Here is a 19392-nt window from a genome sequence, read left to right on the forward strand (position 1 = left end):
AGGGTTTAGCCTTGACAAAAGGGGCGCTCCAGGCAGAGCCCTCTGGGCACAAGCTGGCCACTGATGCTCCACTGGGGCGGGTACTGGCCTGTGAACATGCCATTTCTCTTCTGGAAGACACCACACCATACATAACGTTTGACTCGGTTATGGTGCCACCATAAGACCTATACCCTAAAGATTAAAGAAAAGAGAACCTGCATGTACAAAAATATTTATAACAGCTTTTTTTATGGTGGCAAAGGACTGAAAATTAAGGGAGTATCCTTTAATGAGGGAACAGATAAAACAAAATTATGGTCTATGAATGTAATGGAATACTATTTGTGCTGTTAAAAAATGATGACAGAAATAGTGTATTAAGAGAAGCCTGGAAAGACCTGTATGAATTGATGCAGAGTGAAGGGAGTAGAATCAGAACAATTTACTATAACAACTCTTATGAAAATTGTGAAGCCTTAGGAGCATTGTTAAATGCAATGATTACAGAGAATTAATAATGAAGAATTATCTCCTGCCAGGGCAGTGATGGACTCAGAGTACAAATGAAGACAATTATTTCTGTACATGGCTAATAGCATTTTGCTTATCTATTACTAGAGTTTTGTTTTTGTTTTTATTTTTCCAAGAGGGGAAAAAAGGTAGATGAAAAAAATAAATGCTTGATAATTGAAAAACAATTTTTTTTTAACTTAAAAAAGAAATGAGAGGGGCAGCTAGGTGGTGCAGAGGATAGGGCATCGGCCCTGGAGTCAGGAGGACCTGAGTTCAAATTTGACCTCAGATACTTAATAATTACCTAGTGGTGTGTCCTTGAGCAGTCACATAGCCCCACTGCCTTGCAAAAAAAAAAACAACCAAAAACAAAACCTAAAAAAAATTTTTTTTAAATGATCTTTTCCTAGCCTGATGGTCCTTTAACACGTCACTCCCTTTCACATACTCTATGGCTTGGCCCTAATGGTCAACTTGTCATCATTTGCTGCACAGGATAATTCACTTTTTATCAAAATTTCTTGGCTTTCTATGTACTGGCTATCCCGAATGCTGGAAGCTCTCCTTCCTCACCTCATACAATCTCTGGTTTCCTTTAACAATCAACTTCAATGCACCACCACCAAAAGGCCTTTCCAAGTCCCCAGAGCAGCTAAGGCTTTACTCTCTAAAGATACCTCCCAACTACTCTATATTTAAGTTTTATAAACTGATTTCTATATCTGCAGTCTTCTCTGTTACATGTGAGTTTTTTTAAAGGACAAAGGTTGTTTTCACTTTTTCTTTATGTTACAAGAGCTTAGCATGATGGCACATGATAAACACTCAATATATTCTTGCTTAGTGATGAGGCACTGTTTTGGTCTAGGGACAGAAATAAGACTAAAGGGGAAAGTTACAAGGAACAGACATTGACTCACAAGAGTAAAGAACCTAACAACTAATTGGTTTCCTTATGTGGTAGTTCCTCAGAAGAGGAACAAGAGAAGAGTTCAATTAGAGACTGGATTTGCACTTTAGGTAGAGATGGAGCTGGTTAACAACCTTGGAAATTCCTCTCAGTTCTAAAATTCTCAAGGTAGGAAAAACCTATGTTTTACCTGAAACAACTCATTCAAGTCTCAACTTTTTCAAATCATGAAATTGTGTACAAAACAATGCTCTTTGATGAGAAAAGAAACCTGGAAACATTTTGGAGCAAACAAGTTACTCATAACTCTATGGATGTAGTGTGAAATTCAAATAGAAAGGGATTTCTGAGGTCACATATTGACTTAGAAAAGAATAAACTAACATTATGTTACACTGCATTTTTGGCATTCTTTTTTTAAAGTTTTTTGCAAGGCAATGGGGTTAAGTGACTTGCACAAGGTCACATGGCTAGGTAATTATTCTGTGTCTGAGACCTGTTTTGAACACTGGTCCTCCTAACTCCAGGGCTGGTGCTCTATCCACCTAGCTGCCCTACACTGCATTTTTTAATTTGTTAAGTATTTCCTAGTAACAATCTGCTTTGGACTAGGGCATAAATTTGACATCTCTGCTCTATTACTCAATTTCCTCATCTCTAAAATGGAAATAATATTTTCATAACCTACTTTAGTAAATTGTGGAGGGAAAATGCTTTGTAAATTTTAAAGGAATGTGGGTGAGTCACACTAAAATTTGCCCCTAAATCATATAGGCTATTATTCTCAAGGTCTTTAACTTGACCTAAGTCGTGAAAAGCCAATTAATGAAGCCCAGATTCACCCCAACTAGTTCCTGTGTGTCTCTGCAAATCCTAAATTCTTTATAACTCAATTTGTTTACAAAACAGAACCAAGAACAAAACTCCTCAGTTATCCTGCAGGAAAGAAATGTGACTTTATAAATTTCTTCAAAGTTAAATACAAATTCTAAATGGAACTAGATACATTGCCTGAAAATGAATTTGTTGATAATGCATGTTCTTATTTTGAAAAGCACATAAAACAGCTAGGAAAAAAAACTTACAAGTTTTTCCTGATAAAGATTTCATTTTGGGGGCAGCTAGGTGGCACAGTGGATAGAGCACTGGCCCTGGAGTCAGAAGTACCTGAATTCAAATCCGCCGCAGACTTTTAATGATTACCTAGCTGTGTGGCCACTTAACCTATTGCTTTGCAAAAAAAAAAAATAATAATAATAATAATTTTCAAGTTACATAAAGAATTGATTCAAATGTATAGGAACTTACAATTAATAAATGGTGAAAGGGATATGAACAGAAATTTTTCTAAGAAAGGAATGGAAGCTATTTTCATATGAAAAATACTCAAAATAATGAATAGAGAAATGCAAATTCTGAGATTCTATTTCTTCATCAGACTGGTAAAATTGACAAAAGAAAATGAAACATGATGGAAGAAAACATGTTTCCCCTGTGGGGAGAGAGGTATATTACAATATTGTTGGTGGAGTTGTTTTCCAAGTATTATTCTTGCTAAGCATAAGAAAGTCTGATCAACAGTAGATTGGCCAGGAAATGAATTTATAGAATTCTACCTACAGTTAAGAGTTGGAGGGGCGGCTAGGTGGCGCAGTGGATAGAGCACTGGCCCTGGAGTCAGGAATACCTGGGTTCAAATCCAACCTCAGACACTTAATAATGACCTAGCTGTGTAGCCTTGGGCAAGCCACTTAACCCCATTGCCTTGAAAAATCTAAAAAAAAAAAAAAAAAAAAAAGAGTTGGAGATGTTCTCAGAAGTCATCTAGTCCAATTCTCTCATTTTACAAAGTTGGAAACTGTACCAGAGAGGTTAAATGACTTAGGTCACAAGACCTAGAACTAGAAGGGCCTTAGATATCATTTTACATAGGAGGAAAAAAAGGACCAAGAGGTCAAGTGAATGGATTCCTTAGTTATGACAACACATAAAATAAAGAAAAATTCAAAATGGTCCTCAATCCTCTTTTGTTTTTTCAGTGTTAGTGGCAAAGAGGTGGAAAAGGAAATCAATGGAGCTAGGAATCAGATAGATGGAGAATGCATTAGAGTCACAAAGGATGGGCAGGCACAGATAGATAAAAAAGGAGGAGACTGCAGGTACATTTTAATTTCTTTTGATACCTAGTATATAATTATCTGTGGCTATAGACTATGTATTTTCCTAGTACAATGCTTACAGTTTGAAAGTAAAAGACTACTCAATGTTGTACTAATTACTGGCACATGGTAGGCATTTAATAAACACCTGTTGAACTCTCAGTGAACTGATTTTTCTATCAGCATTCTTATTTTTAAGTTTTATTAATGCCTTTTCTTTCTATAGCAGTCATTTCCTAACATTCTCCTCTCATTGAACTCTTCCTATAATAAATAGTTAGGTAAAACCAATTGAGATACACACAATCTCCCATCTCTGAATCATTCTATTTTTTTTATTTTTTTAAACAAAGAATGATGGCAAAACCAAATGACAGGGTAACTATGTTTGATAACATATGCCCCAATCCACACCAATATTACCCTACTTCTCCAAAGAGGAATTTAGTCCATCTAGTATCTAATCTCTGGCAACAAGACTGGTCACTATCACTGTTCAAGTGTGGCAGCCTTTCAATGTTGTTCTCATTTATATGACTTCGATAACTCCGTTTTTATTGTTATTTGGTTCTTTTAGTCATGTTCAAATCTCCCTGACTCCATTCAGGGTTTTCCTGGCAGAGATACTGAAGTGCTTTGCCATTTCCTTCTCCACTTCATTTTCAGATGAGTAAACTGAGGCATACAGTATGAAGAGACTTGCCCAAGGTCACCCAGCTAGGAAGCGTCTGAGGGCAGATTTGAACTCATGAAGATTAGTCCTCCTGATTCCAGGCCTGGCACTCTGTGCACTAGGTCACTCAGCTGCCCTTGGTAACTCACTGTTTCCCCTCAAAGGAAAAATCAAACTCCTCTATTCGACATTTAAGATCCTTTACAATTAGGCCAGTTTAACTGTCCAATCTCATCCCATATTACTTTCCAATGTTCAGAGCTGAATTAGATTATTCTTTGTTTCTCAAACACAGCCTCCCCTCATATCTCTACAGTTTTCACCTCTTATTGCTTCCCTACACTATGCCCCTCCACAAATTCTTGGCCTGTTTATTTCCTAAGTCATTCTTTATCTCCTAAGAAGTCTTCTCTAATTCCCCTTCCCCCCAGGTTGAAATGACCCACTCACCACCTTTGGGTTTTTCCATTCTCTCTGATATACACTATTAATAGGATAAACATCCTAATTTTGCCTGTACTTCAGACTCCCTATATGCTGCAGCTGCTCAGGTAGTGAATGGTGTCATCAAACGAATGTTTACCAGGAGGAAAAGATGAACTGGTCTTCCAAGAAGAGAGCTAGGGGAGACAAGTGGACAGTTCAAGCACCAAGGAGAGAGTGAGTGATCCTCTACAAGGAAGAGAAATCAAACTGTGAGGAAACATCCTGTGGTAAATTTATGACATGGACAAGAATTGGGCAAGTATAGATGGGGTGCTGTGTCCCTGAACAAACCTACTAAGACCACAGATTTCTCTGAGTATTCTGAGTGTATGGGAATGATTTGAGTTTGTATTACTCTCTTTATGGGGCATTTGGGTCTATGAAGGTCTATCTAAATTTGGCATTAAGAGTATCTTCTTCTTAATAAACTGTGGTACATGTATATGATGGGACACTATTGTTCTATTAGAAACCAGGAGGGATGGGAATTCAGGGAAACCTGGAAAGATTTGCATGAACTGATGCTGAGTGAGATGAGCAGAACCAGAAGAACACTGTACACCCTAACAGCAACACGGGAGTGATGATCAACCTTAATGGACTTGCTCATTCCATCAGTGCAACAATCGGGCACAATTTTGAGGTATCTGCAATGGAGAAAATCTGTATCTAGAGAAAGAATTGTGAACTTTGAACAAAGACCAAAGACTATTACCTTTAATTAAAAAAAAAAAAAAAAAAGAACCATTATCTTACTATGTAATTTTGCTATCTCTTATACTTTATTTTTCTTCCTTAAGGATATGATTTCTCTCTCATCACATTCAATCAATGTATATCAGAGAAACCATGTAAAAACTAACAGACTGTCTTCTGTGGGGAGTGGGGGGAAGGGAAGCAAGATTGGGGGAAAATTGTAAAATTCAAAATAAATAAAATCTTTGTTTTATTAAAAAAAGTGTCTACTTCATATTGTGGAATGGACATGAACACGAATTCTTATTCCTGTTGTGTGTCCCAAGGTGCAGCTTAATGAGTCCAAACAGTTAGAAAAAATCAAGATCAGGAATAATGGCTTCACCTGCCTAATACTATTTTTCCTCATCTTGAGATAACTAATTTGTACTCAAGATAGGTGAACATGAACGAAAACAAGCTATGATCCTTGTAGCTCTGGTCTGGGAAATATGAAGAATGTGCAGCATGCTGTGCTATGGTGGGAAGGCATGGGACTTGGATCTGAATCTGAACCAGGGCTTTGCCCCTTAGTGCCTGTAGAATCCTACACCAGCTGTTCCTCCCTAGGCTTCAGTTTCTGCCTTTGTATGATAAGGGTGCAAGACTCCTCCAAATAAGAAGCACATGAGTGTATCTCAGATGTGCCTAAGTCTCAAATTTCTAAATCAGTCTAGTCTCCCTGGTGGGATCATTCCCCAGCCTCTACACCTTTGCGAGTAGGTATAGATGAAGCATTTTTGAAAAGTGTGCTTTATAATTCTCATTTTTACAGAGCTACTTCTGGGGGAGAAATATTGGGAAACTAGAAGCAAATATATGCATATAGAATAATGATGAACAAAAAAAGTAACAAAAATGCTCTGAAAAAAATATTTAGTAGGAGAATTTTCAGGATGCTTTCTTATAAACAAAGTAATCCACAGAATCAGGAAATGTGTGAAGATGTACACTTAACAGGAGAAAAGAGGGTGATCATTGCCTTGGAGATTTTAGGATACTGACTGGAGACATAGGTCATAATTTGGGTACTAGTACTCAAAATGAATGGGCTCCTTGGGGGTGTCCATAAAGAACTCTTTCTCAAAGTAGAGTGTGACAAATAGGTCCTACTGTCAGGTCAAAAGGCAAGTGCTTCCCAGGATTGGGAGTCAGAAGACCTGGGATTGAATCCTGATTATATTATTTCTGAGTGACTATCAGCATGTCATTTAGGTTTAAATTTGCTCAAAAGCTGATCTCTAAGGTTGATTCTATCACTGAATACTATGATCTCATAAAAATAAAATGAATAAGTTCAGCTTGTTAAAAGTTATATACCCGGGGACGGCTATGTGGCGCAGTAGATAGAGCACTGGCCTTGGAGTCAGGAGTACCTGAGTTCAAATCCAGCCTCAGATAGTTAATAATTACCTAGCTGTGTGGCCTTGGGCAAGTCACTTAACCCGATTGCCTTGCAAAAACCTAAAAAAAAATTATATACCCAAAAGATGTAGTGTGCATGGACTACTAAGGGAAAATGTTATCATATAATGTCATTAAACCACAAGACTATCTCTACTCTGTTCAGGGACAACTACTGTGGAAAAGGGACCTGTCAACCCCATCACCATCTTAATTTATTGACCAAGTGTCATTAAAGGCAATTAAGCTCAAGATTCTCAGGAATAGCAGTACCCCCAACTAAGAATCCTGCAACCATGGTTGCTTGGATAGGTAGATGATCTTGGCCAAATCCTTTCCTCTGCCACATGAGAAGATTGGAGTATATGACCTCAAAGGGCCCTAGTCTCAATAACTTTAAAATTTCCTATTATCTACAACTGGTTTAAATCCAGTATAGTAAGTGGCTCCTCTGAGTAAGGCACCGAGTTTAGCACAGAGGACAAGTAGCTGGGGAGGACCCGGACTCTGCTCTCCAGCAGTCATTGAGGAATTGTCCAGGGCTGCTCCAATACAATGCCAGGCACATGGTAGGTGCTAAACATATGCTTGATGAAGTGAAATGACAAACGCCTTGACCCAAGTACAGAAAGAGTGCCAAGCAAAAAACGAATACAAGGCTTAGAAAAGGAAACTGGAGTAAGAGGAACTTGGCTTTCCATGTTTCAAGAGAGAGGAAATCATTCTATGAAAGCACTAAGGAACAAGGCTTTTCTGAAGGCTGAGTTAGTTCCATGTACAAATACATGTTTTTAGGATATCAAATCCACAAATCCTTCAGTATTTTTTCAATCAAAACACTACAAGACAGTCACAAATGATCCCAAATGGAAAGAACAGGAAATGAGCACAAAACCAGGGAGAATACTTCAGACCTGGCTGATCAGGAAGGAATAGGGACTGGAGTGGAAACTTCAAGTAGACCAAGGATTTGGCCAGGTAAAGGACAAAGGGGCTGTCATGGGAGGCAGGGACTTCCTGACCCTTTGAGGACAGAAGACTGGGTGAGGCATCTGAGTCAAGGGATTTCTGCGGCAGGGAGTTAAATCACCTGTGAGACATCTCAGAAGAGGAAGAGCATTTCTAGAGGGAAATAGCTGGTGTTGAGATACACAAGTGGGAAGTTTCAAGGATAGCCTATCTGGATGGGAAGAGAGGCCTAGAAGAAGAAATATTAGGAAAAAAGTTCAAAAGGACAGGCCATGGGCTTTCACACGACTTTGGGATCTGCCTTCTAACTTCACACTCTCTTAATCTCCTCCCCTTCTCAAATTAACTGTCTAGATAGGTCCACTGCTTGCAGAGTGATTTTATGCAACCCCCTGTGGGGTTTACTAAATGTGCTAGCAAACAAAAGGGAGTGCAGAGCTCTCCCTAAAATGGGAAATCAAAATATATTGTCTAATGTTTGAATAAAAAGTTTTTAAAATAAAGTTGGATAGCCTTGATCTAGATGGTGGGTTTTAACAAAAGATGGGACATTCAATCTTTGGCCAACAATGAATACAGTATCTTTTATTGTGATACAAATTAAAATAGGAAAATAATAAAATACAAGAAAATCTAGATTCTTATTAGATTATTAGCCTCTATGGAGCATCCTCTTCACAATAACCCTTCAATAAATGTAAATCCAAATTCTGTTGAATTTGGAATCTGAGATCTAGGTTCCAATCCCAGTTCTCATTTAATAGGGAGACATCAAATGAGTCACTACCTCTCTAGGCCTCAATTTCCATCTGTAAAATAATGGAGAGGAATTAGATGAACCCCACACTTTCTGCCTTTTTTTTCAGATGAGGTAACTAGGGTTCCAAAAGTTTTTAATAGTTCATCCTAAGCGGCTGAGCCAGCACACCACCAAGGTCTGGTGTTGTGTACATCAAAAGGACTCATAAGGTTTGTTTGGGGTTTTTTTTAGTTTTTTCCCCAAGGCAAATGGGGTTAAGTGCCTTGCCCAATGCCATACAGTTAGGTAATTATTAAGTGTCTGAGGCCGGATTTGAACTCAAGTACTCCTGACTCCAGGGCCGATGCTCTATCCACTTCACCACCTAGCCACCCAGACTCATAAAGTTTGTGAAACAAACAAGCTGGTAGTAGCACTTGCTGGGAATTTTGAAAGCAGAGATAGACCATGAAAGTCAAAGAGTAAGAGAGCTTTGATCAAAGCTAGAATGGGCCAAAGGGTCTAGTTTATAATGAGACTAATAACCACCCAAAGCCAAACAGAGAGTTGATGTGATAATTCTCTAATTTCCCAGACAAAGATGGAACATCTCTCAGGTGAACCACTGCTGCCAGGCTCAGGGGACCAGGGTTCTGTACTAGAGTGTTGTCAGATGAAGATGAGAGCACAAAGGGAAGTGAAGTCAAGTCAGTATTCACCCCTATACCCTTGTGAACAGTTCTGTCCCCAGGATTGGCCAGACATGGGATCAATAAATCAAAATCCCAAAATGATTCAGTGCTATAGTCAGGCAAAATATCATGAAATATTAAAATCCTTACAATAACTGAAGTCAAGAACTGACAGGAATATAACCATCAAGGACATGGTTTCAATCCTAGCTCTGCCATTTGAGATCTTTGGTCTTTGTGCTGATCATTCCATTGATGTGTCTGACAAGTTTGGGCTACAGTGACTTTGAAGGCTCCTTTCAATTCTAATTCAGGATTCTAAGACCCAGTCAGACTCCAGCATCTTACAAATGAGGGAAATGAACCTAGGCAAGGGAAGGAACTTTCCCAAGGACACACTGCTAATCTTGAGAAGTCAACAAACATTTATTATGCATCTAACACTATGTTGGGAAATCAAAAAAGCACTTATTGAGAACCTACCATATTAATGCAAGCACTATGTTAAATTCTGGGGATATAAAGAAAAACAAAAGATAGATAGTCTGTTGTTCTCAAGGAATTTAAGGTAGCAGTGAATATAGAGTGCTGGGCCTTATTGGTTTTGTGACCCTGGGCAAGTCACTTTCCTTCTGTCTGCCTTGGGTTTCCTCAATTTTAAAATGGGGATAAGAATAAATGCCTATTTCTCAGGGTTGTGGGGAGACCCAATGAGATATCTGTTAAAAGCTTTGCACAGGACCCAGCATATCATAGATGTGTAATAAATGCTGGTTTCCTTCCCCCCTAAATGCTGGGGATTCAAAGAAAGGATAAAAAACCCCCCAAAAATCACAAAGAAACACACAAATCCCTGACGTCAAGGAATTCAGAATCTTATAGGGCAGGTCGGACACTGTCAAAACAAATATAAAGTTGTATAACAATCCCTATGGATTGTGTATGCATTTAAAAACCACATACTAACATTATCTATGTTCTATTGTTCTCTTTTATTTATTTTATTAAGCATCTTTCAAATGAACTTTAATCTGGTTTCGTCAGAAATTGGGAGTGTTCTCCCAACATGGACTGCTGCAGTAAGCAATATGAAACAACTATGCACCAACAAGAAACAGGATAAAGTGGAGATAATCTCAAAGGGAAGAAAGACTGGAAAAGGCTTCTGGCAGTAGGGGGGTTTTTAGCTGGGACTTGAAGGAAGTCAGGGAAGCCAGGAACTAGAGATAAGGAGGGAAAGAATTCCAGGCCTGGGGGACAGTCAGTGAAAATTCACTGTATTGGAAGATGGCATTATGATCAAGGGCCTAGTAAAGAGACCACCATCACTGGATTAGAATGGATGAGGAAGATAGAAAGGCATCTGATTTAAAATGCAAGGGGTGGCTAGGGTAGTGGATAAAGCACCAGCCCTGGAGTCAGGAGTACCTGGGTTCAAATCTGGTCTCAGACACTTAATAATTACCTAGCTGTGTGGCCTTGGGCAAGCCACTTAACCCTGTTTGCCTTGCAGAAACCTAAAAAAACAAAATGCAAGAAGGGCTCAAGTTATTGAGGGCTTTATAATCTGATTTTATATTTGATCCTGGAACTAAAAGGGAGTCCCTAGAAGATAAAGTCAAGATAGAACTGAGACTTGATGTCAGGTCTTTTTGATTCCCCATCTAATGCTTTTTCCACCAGACTACAATGACACAATTCCTGCTGCAAGAATACACTTTTCCTTGAAGCAAAAATTATGGATGTATGCTAGGACTCCAGAGTACAGGAAATCTCTGAAATGGGTCATCTGGGGCTTTGGAAAGACTGATTTAAGCTGTTAGCCAGCTGGACTTGAAAGACTTAATCTCATGCAAACAGATGGGCTATTCTTGGGCAAAGGGCATGTGTATCCAGCCCCATCACACAGTATCATCCAACAGGCCCACTGTACAGCATCCTGGCAAAAAACTAGAAGAAAAGACAAAAACTGTTTAAAATATGGAAAAGGGGGGGGAGGGTAATCTAAAAATCTGAAAATCCATTTCGGAAATGACCTGGCTTAAAGGACAAATTTTAGATTCTTAAAGAGTGACGTCCCTAAATCTTGATCAAGGAAATTATGAAAGATGTTTCCTTAGCATTTACCCTTATGCCATGCAAATTTCAAGTTTTGGAAAACATGCCCCACCCCCCATGCATTCCATTTGTTTTCAAGCCCAAGTAACAATGAATCCATAAGAATTCAGGGTAGAAAGCAGGATCAGGGAGACCACAATTGGCATGAGACCGAGTTTTCACCATGACAGAGTTGCTCCTGTTCTGAAGCATTCAGAACTCAGAACAAAGAAGGGAAATCTCTGAGCCAAGATGTTCATTGGATGAAACGAAATTCCACTGATGAATAAGGGGGGCTGTTTTCAGCTCAAGAACTTCCTTAAACTTTATACTGCAGCCTTTCTCCTCAACTGCTTCCAAATAGTCAGGAATTCAGGTAACTGCAGGAAAAGTCTAATAATGGTGCTTTCGGATCAAGACAAAACCAAAAAAACTTAAGGTGAGAAATTTCTCTGCCTCCAGTTTCATAGTTGCTCAGCCCAGGCTTCTAGAGTCTCCGTAATCCGCCAGTTCATAAGTTTAACTCCTTGATACTCTCGCTGCCCCAAGGCCCTAGGGCAGGGGTTCTCAGAACCTTTTTATAACTCTGGATCTCTTTATAGTTCACAGAAGTTTACAGACATCCATCTGGAAAAATACACTGAAATGTAATTATTAAAAAGGCCACCCTATTAGATGGCTATAGTCTTCCCATCTCCTCTTCTCCCCCCAGTGCCAGTCATATTGTAGTGCAGTGGGCATGCTAAATGTTTGTGGAATATTGACTAAGTGAAACCAAATCAAAAATACTTCTAAGGAACTTCAGAGCCAAGGCAAAATCAAAACTGAACTCCTTTGATGGGCCCAGGGACTGCAGCACAAAATTCTGGTAAGCATTTACCACCAGAATCTGAGATTGCTTACCAGAGCAAGTTAGAAAATGACAGTGTAGTCTTCCCTCTAAACTTCCCAGTAATACAATAAATTTGACATTGATTTTTTTTGTTTTTTTTTGCAAGGCAAACAGAGTTAAGTGGCTTGCCCAAGACCACACAGCTAGGTAATTAGTAAGTGTTTGAGACAGAATTTGAACCCAGGTACTCCTGACTCCAGGGCTGGTGCCCCGACATTGATTTTTAAAGGATCAATGTTGCAACATTCAATTATGAGCACTGACAAACAAATAAACATTTTCTTGTTCTTCTGGAAACACAGAATATACATGAAGATTGGAAAAATTATTCCATGTCTAAAATGCCTTACTAACAGGAGATATGGTGCCAAAAAAAAAAAAAAAAGATTTCTGTGACTAGGGGAAAATAGGTCAGCTTATTTTCATATCTAATAATAAGTCTTATAATTCCCCTGATGGTATTTTAAAATGGCATGTATAGCTAAGATTATTATTTGTAATGATTCCTATTTGCATTTGTATTACTCTAAAAACTACAAATCCTAAAGCATGCTTTTATCAGCAGTAATTAACAATTAAAAGTCACTTTTAAATGTATAAAAATTCAAGAGTTTTTTATAAAAAGTCATTAATAGGGGCGCCTAGGTGGCGCAGTGGATAGAGCACCAGCCCTGGAGTCAGGAGGACCTGAGTTAAAATCCAACCTCAGACACTTAATAATTACCTAGCTGTGTGGCCTTGGGCGAGCCACTCAACCCCATTTGCCTTGCAAAAACAAAAACAAAAAAAAAACCTTAAAAAAGTCACTAATACTGGACAGGAGTCAAATATGCCCATTCAACCATTTAAAAGTTTATTAAATATCTACCATGTAGCAGGTTTCTATGGAAGCAGCTAGTTAGCACAGTGGATAGAGCACCGGTCCTGGAGTCAGGAGGACCTGAGTTCAAATGTGACCTCACACATTTAATGATTACCTAGCTGTGTGACCTTGGGCAAGCAACTTAACCCCATTGCTTTGTGAAACAAAACAAAAAGAAAGTTTCTGTGGCTGCCATATACTAAACATTACTTAGAATCAAACATGGCTTTAGACACCTGGGTTATTTTTCTTCCAAGAGTTACTGCCTCATTTGGGATGTGGCGATGACACTGGGCTCTACAAGCCATGCCAAGAACATAACCACTCCAGTAACAATTACCAAGCTGGAAACCCTGTTAATGAAGGTCTTGTGATAGACACTAAGGTTGCTATCAAAGAGCTAATCAAAGTCTATCTGGAGCATTTTATCAGAGAAGTCAGAACCACAAAGAAGCCACTGAAGTTCCTGCCTAGGTATGACTTTTTTTGCGCCAATTCATATCATGAAAACCATCTACAGATTTAGACTTTAGAGCATAGAGAAGCGTCTTGCAGATGAAATAAGGGGCCCAGAAGTAAAGGTGCCAAAACTGAGATGTTAGTTAATAAACATTCATTGAGCATGTATTAAGGAGGGTCAGGAGAAGAGCCTTCAAGTACACATATACAAAGAAAGGCAAAAGACCCACCAGAGATCACAATCTAAGGGGGGAGATAACATGGAAAGAACTACCATACTTCCTTATGTATAATCTGGGGAGTCAGAGATTTGAAAAAAAAATATATTACATAACGTGAGTGAATTCAAGTTTTATTCATCATGAAATTTAAGGACCTTCTGCTCATAGCTTTCAGGCATCTTTTGGGCAAGTCTGGTGCACGGCCACATGCTTCATTCATTCCTTTTCTTGAACCTGAAGCATCAATTGTGCCCTTTTTTTTTTTTGCAAGGCAATGGGGTTAAGTGGCTCGCCCAAGGCCACACAGCTAGGTAATCATTACGTGTCTGAGGCCAAATTTGAACTCAGGTACTTCTGACTCCAGGACCGGTGCTCTATCCACTGCGCCACCTAGCTGCCCCTCAATTGTGCCCTCTTTTGAAATCAGTCACTTCTTTTTCTTCTTGCCTCCTGCTGAACCATCTTTGTGGACACAGGAATTCCAATGGCCCTTTGCTCTTCAATCCATCTCTCCAATTCCCTTTCTAACTCAAGCCATTTTGTCTACTTGTCCCTCATGGCCTCCTTCTGCCAGGGCCAGTTTTGAATTGTTTTCTCAGTTGGAGTAGGACCAAACCTTATGTTCAGGAGCACCATTTCCATTCACTTTTGCAAATTGGATCACTTTGAACTTAAATTTAGGACTATATGAAAAACTTTTCTGGGCAGAACATGGCAAAATATAACCTAATATACTGGTGACAAATGCAAAACAATGAGCACAAAGACAACAATCACCAAAAAGCGGGAAAAGCAAGTCAAAAAATCTACAACTACTGTAATAGATGCTCCCAGTTTTTAGATCCCAAATTTTTCATAAAAGGGTGTGTCTTATACATGGGGAAATACAGTAGGTATAAACAAGCTGTGGAGGGTAGTTAAGTGTCTCAGTGGATAGAGGACCGGCCCTGGAGTCAGAAGGACCTGAATTCAAATCAGGCCTCAGACACGTAATAATTACCTAGCTTTGTGACCTTGGGCGAGTCACTTAACCCCATTGCCTTGCAAAAAAAAAAACCAAAACACTAGCTATGGAGAAGATAAACTGGAAAAAATTAACAGAGGGAAGGCACCAAAAGCATGAAAGATGAGGAATGACTTCAAGTAGGAAGTGAGACTTTAGTTGGAACCTAAAGGAAGCCAGGAGGCAGAAAAGAGGAGGGAGAAGCATCTCAGGCATGGGGACAGAGAATTTTATAATGGATCCTAAAGATGATAGGAAGCCACTGGAGTTTCCTGACTAGGGTAGCTATGACCAGACCTGTCATTCATTCCTGGTTCCTAAAATAGACAATGTCAGGTCATTATCATCTCAAGATATTCCTTAGAACCCCAGAAAATGCCTGGTCTCTCTTTGACTTGAAGCAAACAGGAACCAGTTCAAGATTCCTAGTTCAACCTGTCAAAGACCTCCCTAGTCAGATTATGACCTCTTCCTCTGAAAGGTGAAATGGGGATTATCTCCCAGAACAACTTCTACTAGGGCAGATTCATATCCCGCCCCCCCACAAAAGTTGGATTTAGATATGTTTTTCTCATTAGAATATAAACTCCCTGAGGGGCAGGTATTTTCTTTATTTTTCCTTAAATGTATTCCCCAGATTAGCAGAGCACCTGGCAAACAGTGAGGCTAATCTATCTGTAGGCATAAACCCCTTTTATAGCAGCTCCAACAACATACTCTCCCCTACCTTCCATTGGTACATGTAAGAAGTGTCTAATTGTGTGTGGTTTTCTTCTGGGCAGAAAACCAAGCTAGACCAAAATTACACAGCACTCAGCACACTGTCTCATAAAAAGCACTTAAAAGATTTGTTGAGAGAGGAAAAAAAAAAGCCTGGAGTCACCATCATCAAGGAAGGTGGGCATGCTCCCCTGCCTCCCAACACTAACATTATAAAGGGGTTTCCCTGTATTTTTAACTACGGAGAGAGTATGGGTAAGTATACATAAAGAATAGAAAGCCAAAGCAATTACAAATTAAGATTAATCAATGAACAATTTTTCAAGTGTGCTCAGAACTGAGAAGTAACCAAGGAAGTATTCCTACCTAATATAATGTCTGTCCCTACACTTTTTCTAATCAATTCAGGATCTCTTAAACCCCTACCCTCCAATCAACTGTGTAAAAGGTCATATTTCTACAGTAATTTACAGTTTATAGTAATCTACAGTAATTCTACACTTACTCCTGTCAACATCCCTCTGAAGTAGATAGATAATAGTATTATCCTTATTTTATAGATAAGAAAACTGATGTTTGGAAAAGTGATCTTTTCAATTCTCTGCATGCTGAAATGTTCATTTATGTTGGTGTTCATAATGAAAAATAAAATATTTCAAAGTCAGAAAAGTCAAGTGAGTAGAACGGACTGAAAGTCAAGACCTAGTCAAAAAAGAATAGTGTTCAAGAACCATCAGAACAGAGTAGCAAGGTCTACTGGATCAAACAAGAAAGAAATTGTATGGAAATTAGGAAGGGACCAGTCTCTGACACCACAAACCACTATTCTACCAAAATGGATAAGTAACCTAAAATTAAAAAGACACAAACAAAAATCTAGAATAACAGAAGAACCTTTCAGGCCCTACCATTAAGGGGAAAATCATAATTGAAAACAATTATGGTACAATTAGAATAAGAAATTATTTAGAAAAAAATTCTTCACACCAATTATGTCTGATAAAACTTTGATATCCCACGATAAAAAGGGAATTGACATGAATTAAGACCAAATAGGCAACTGGTCAAAGGTTATGAACAGTTTTTAAAAGAAATAAAAGTAGCGGACAGAGAACAATGGACTTTGAATCCAAAGGTCAACCTCTTGAATAACTTGCTGCCAGGTTACTGGAGAAAGTCACAGGTAAGAGAGAGGGAAGAGATCTGGTTTAATGAAAGGAATCCCCAAAGTTCACAAAGAGTTGGGACTACAAATGAGAAAATATCCCCTGTCCTCAAGGCCCTTACAATTTAATAAGGAAAGACAACATACAAAGGGAAGATGAAAAGGGGCAGAGGGAAGTTATCTAACTGGGAGGCTTGGTGGAGAAGTCCCAGAGTAGTATAAATAGGTGGGAAATACGGGATGTCTGTGTTGAGACCCTCCTGAAATAGAGGTTTGAAATTCATGGCTTTACCTTCTAATCAGGGTCAGGGGGAAGTAATAATGGATGAGTATCAAGGCTAACTGGATCTTTTTTTTATTTTTTATTTATTTTTTATTTATTTTTATTAAAGATATTATTTGAGTTTTACAATTTCCCCCCCAATCTTGCTCCCCCCCCCCACAGAAAGCACTCTGTCAGTCTTTACTTTGTTTCCATGTTGTACCTTGATCCAAATTGGGTGTGATGAGAGAGAAATCATATCCTTAAAGAAGAGAAGTCTAAGAGGTAACAAGATCAGACTATAAGATATCTGTTTTTTTTCTAAATTAAAGGCAATAGTCCTTGCACTTTGTTCAAACTCCACAGCTCCTTATCTGGATACAGATGGCACTCTCCTTTGCAGACAGCCCAATATTGTTCCCGATTGTTGCACTGATGGAATGAGCAAGTCCTTCAAGGTTGAACATCACTCCCATGTTGTTGTTAGGGTGTACAGTGTTTTTCTGGTTCTGCTCATCTCACTCAGCATCAGTTCATGCAAATCCCTCCAGGCTTCCCTGAAATCCCATCCCTCCTGGTTTCTAATAGAACAATAGTGTTCCATGACATACATATACCACAGTTTGCTAAGCCATTCCTACATTGAAGGGCATTTACTTGATTTCTAATTCTTTGCCACCACAAACAGGGCTGCTATAAATATTTTTTGTACAAGTAATGTTAGTAATGTTTTTACCCTTTTTCATCATCTCTTCAGGGTAGGCTAACTGGATCTTGCAAGGATGGTTAGTTTCCTAAAGAGTACTTTGTATCATCAGACAATGTGCGAAGTCAAAGGGACACACACAAAAAAAAAAGGTTTGAGAGAGAGAGAGAGAGAGAGAGAGAGAAAGAGAACCAGTCCCTATCCTCAAGGCGATCTTATTCTATGAAGGAGACAATCTCTAGGTGTATATATAAAACATATACTAAGAAGATAGAGGGCCTTCTCAAAGTAGTAGTAATTAATAATTGGAGAAAGGGAGGCAGGGTCTTGCAAAAGTAGGATTAGAGCATAGTATTAAAATAAGTCAGGGAAATTGAGAAGCAAAGGTCAGAAGGAAGAGCGCTTCATACACTGGGGGAGAAGGAACAGATGAAGAAGAGGAGCAAAATGTCCAAAAGTGGAGAGGAAAAATTATTACGCTTTTCTTTGTATTCTGATCAGGATAGGTCTGGTGTATTTTCTAGATCTGACTGTAATAGTCATAAGTTGGAGGTGGGTGGCTCACTGTATATCTTGACCCCACACCTTTATATACTTTTTGGGGGGGTTTTACAAGGCAATTGGGTTAAGTGAGCTGCCCAAGGCCACATAGCTAAGTAATTATTAATTTTCTGAGGCCAGACTGGAACTCAGGTCTTCTCGACTCCAGGGCCGGTGCTCTATCCACTGTGCCACCTAGCTGCCCCTCTTTATATACTTCTAATACATTTATTTATATGCTGTATCCTCAAGTGGAATATAAACTCTACTTTTCATTTTTAACTTCCCAGGCCCTAGCACAGTGTCCAGCAAATGTCAGTTCCATTCTCTTTCTAGGATATCATCATGAGGTATCAAATTCTTAATTTACAAAACTTAATTTACAAAATTTGTGTTAAACTAAGGAGAAGCACTTTATAGAATTCATCCAAATAACTCATCTGAAAGAATAAAAAGTCAATATCTCAAGGAAAATGATGAAAAAGGTAGAGATGAGAATACATTAAACTATATTGTGAGGCCACAATTCAGTACTGGTTAAAAAACAAAACATTACATCGGTGGAACAGTGCTAATAAACAGACCCAGAAAAAACAAGAGATAGTGGCTAGTGTTTGAGAAACAGAAAACCACAACTATAGATGGGAAGCCTCTTTATTTCAGAGCTAAGAAAACTGGAAAGAAATTTAGCAAAAATCAGGTTGGGATCAGAATATTACTCCCTATACCATAATATGTTTATAATGGATATATAATCTAAATAGAAAAGGGCATGTAATTGTAAAGAATAGAAAATGAGAAAATGATTGAAAAGAGTACTGTTCTCAGCTACAGTTAGAGGGAAATTTATCACTGAACCATGACTTTTAAAGGTGATGATAAATGACCAAATTAGACAATTTTCATAATATAAAATTTAAAAGTTTTTGAGAAACTGTTGAGTAGGGAGAAGACTTTTGTATCAAGTATATGTAAGGGGGTAGTTAGGTGGTCCAGTGGATAGAGCACTGGCCCTGGATTACCTGAGTTCAAATCCGGCCTCAGACATTTAATAATTACCTAGCTGTGTGGCCTTGGGTAAGCCACTTAACCCCACTGCCTTGCAAAAACCTAAAAAAAAAAATATTTAATCAAGTATATGTAAGAACAAAACAGCTAAATTATATAGGAAATTGGAATGAATAAACATGGCACCAGAACCAT

General features: G+C 38.6%; 1 protein-coding gene across 1 annotated transcript in view; it reads right to left on the reverse strand.

Moving 5' to 3' along the window:
* The window catches only part of LOC141509564 (rho GTPase-activating protein 35-like), an 88416-nt gene that overhangs the window by 34162 nt on the left and 34862 nt on the right, over positions 1-19392 (reverse strand).

The sequence above is a fragment of the Macrotis lagotis genome, chromosome 1 (genome assembly GCF_037893015.1).
Source record: "Macrotis lagotis isolate mMagLag1 chromosome 1, bilby.v1.9.chrom.fasta, whole genome shotgun sequence".
NCBI lineage: Eukaryota > Metazoa > Chordata > Mammalia > Peramelemorphia > Peramelidae > Macrotis > Macrotis lagotis.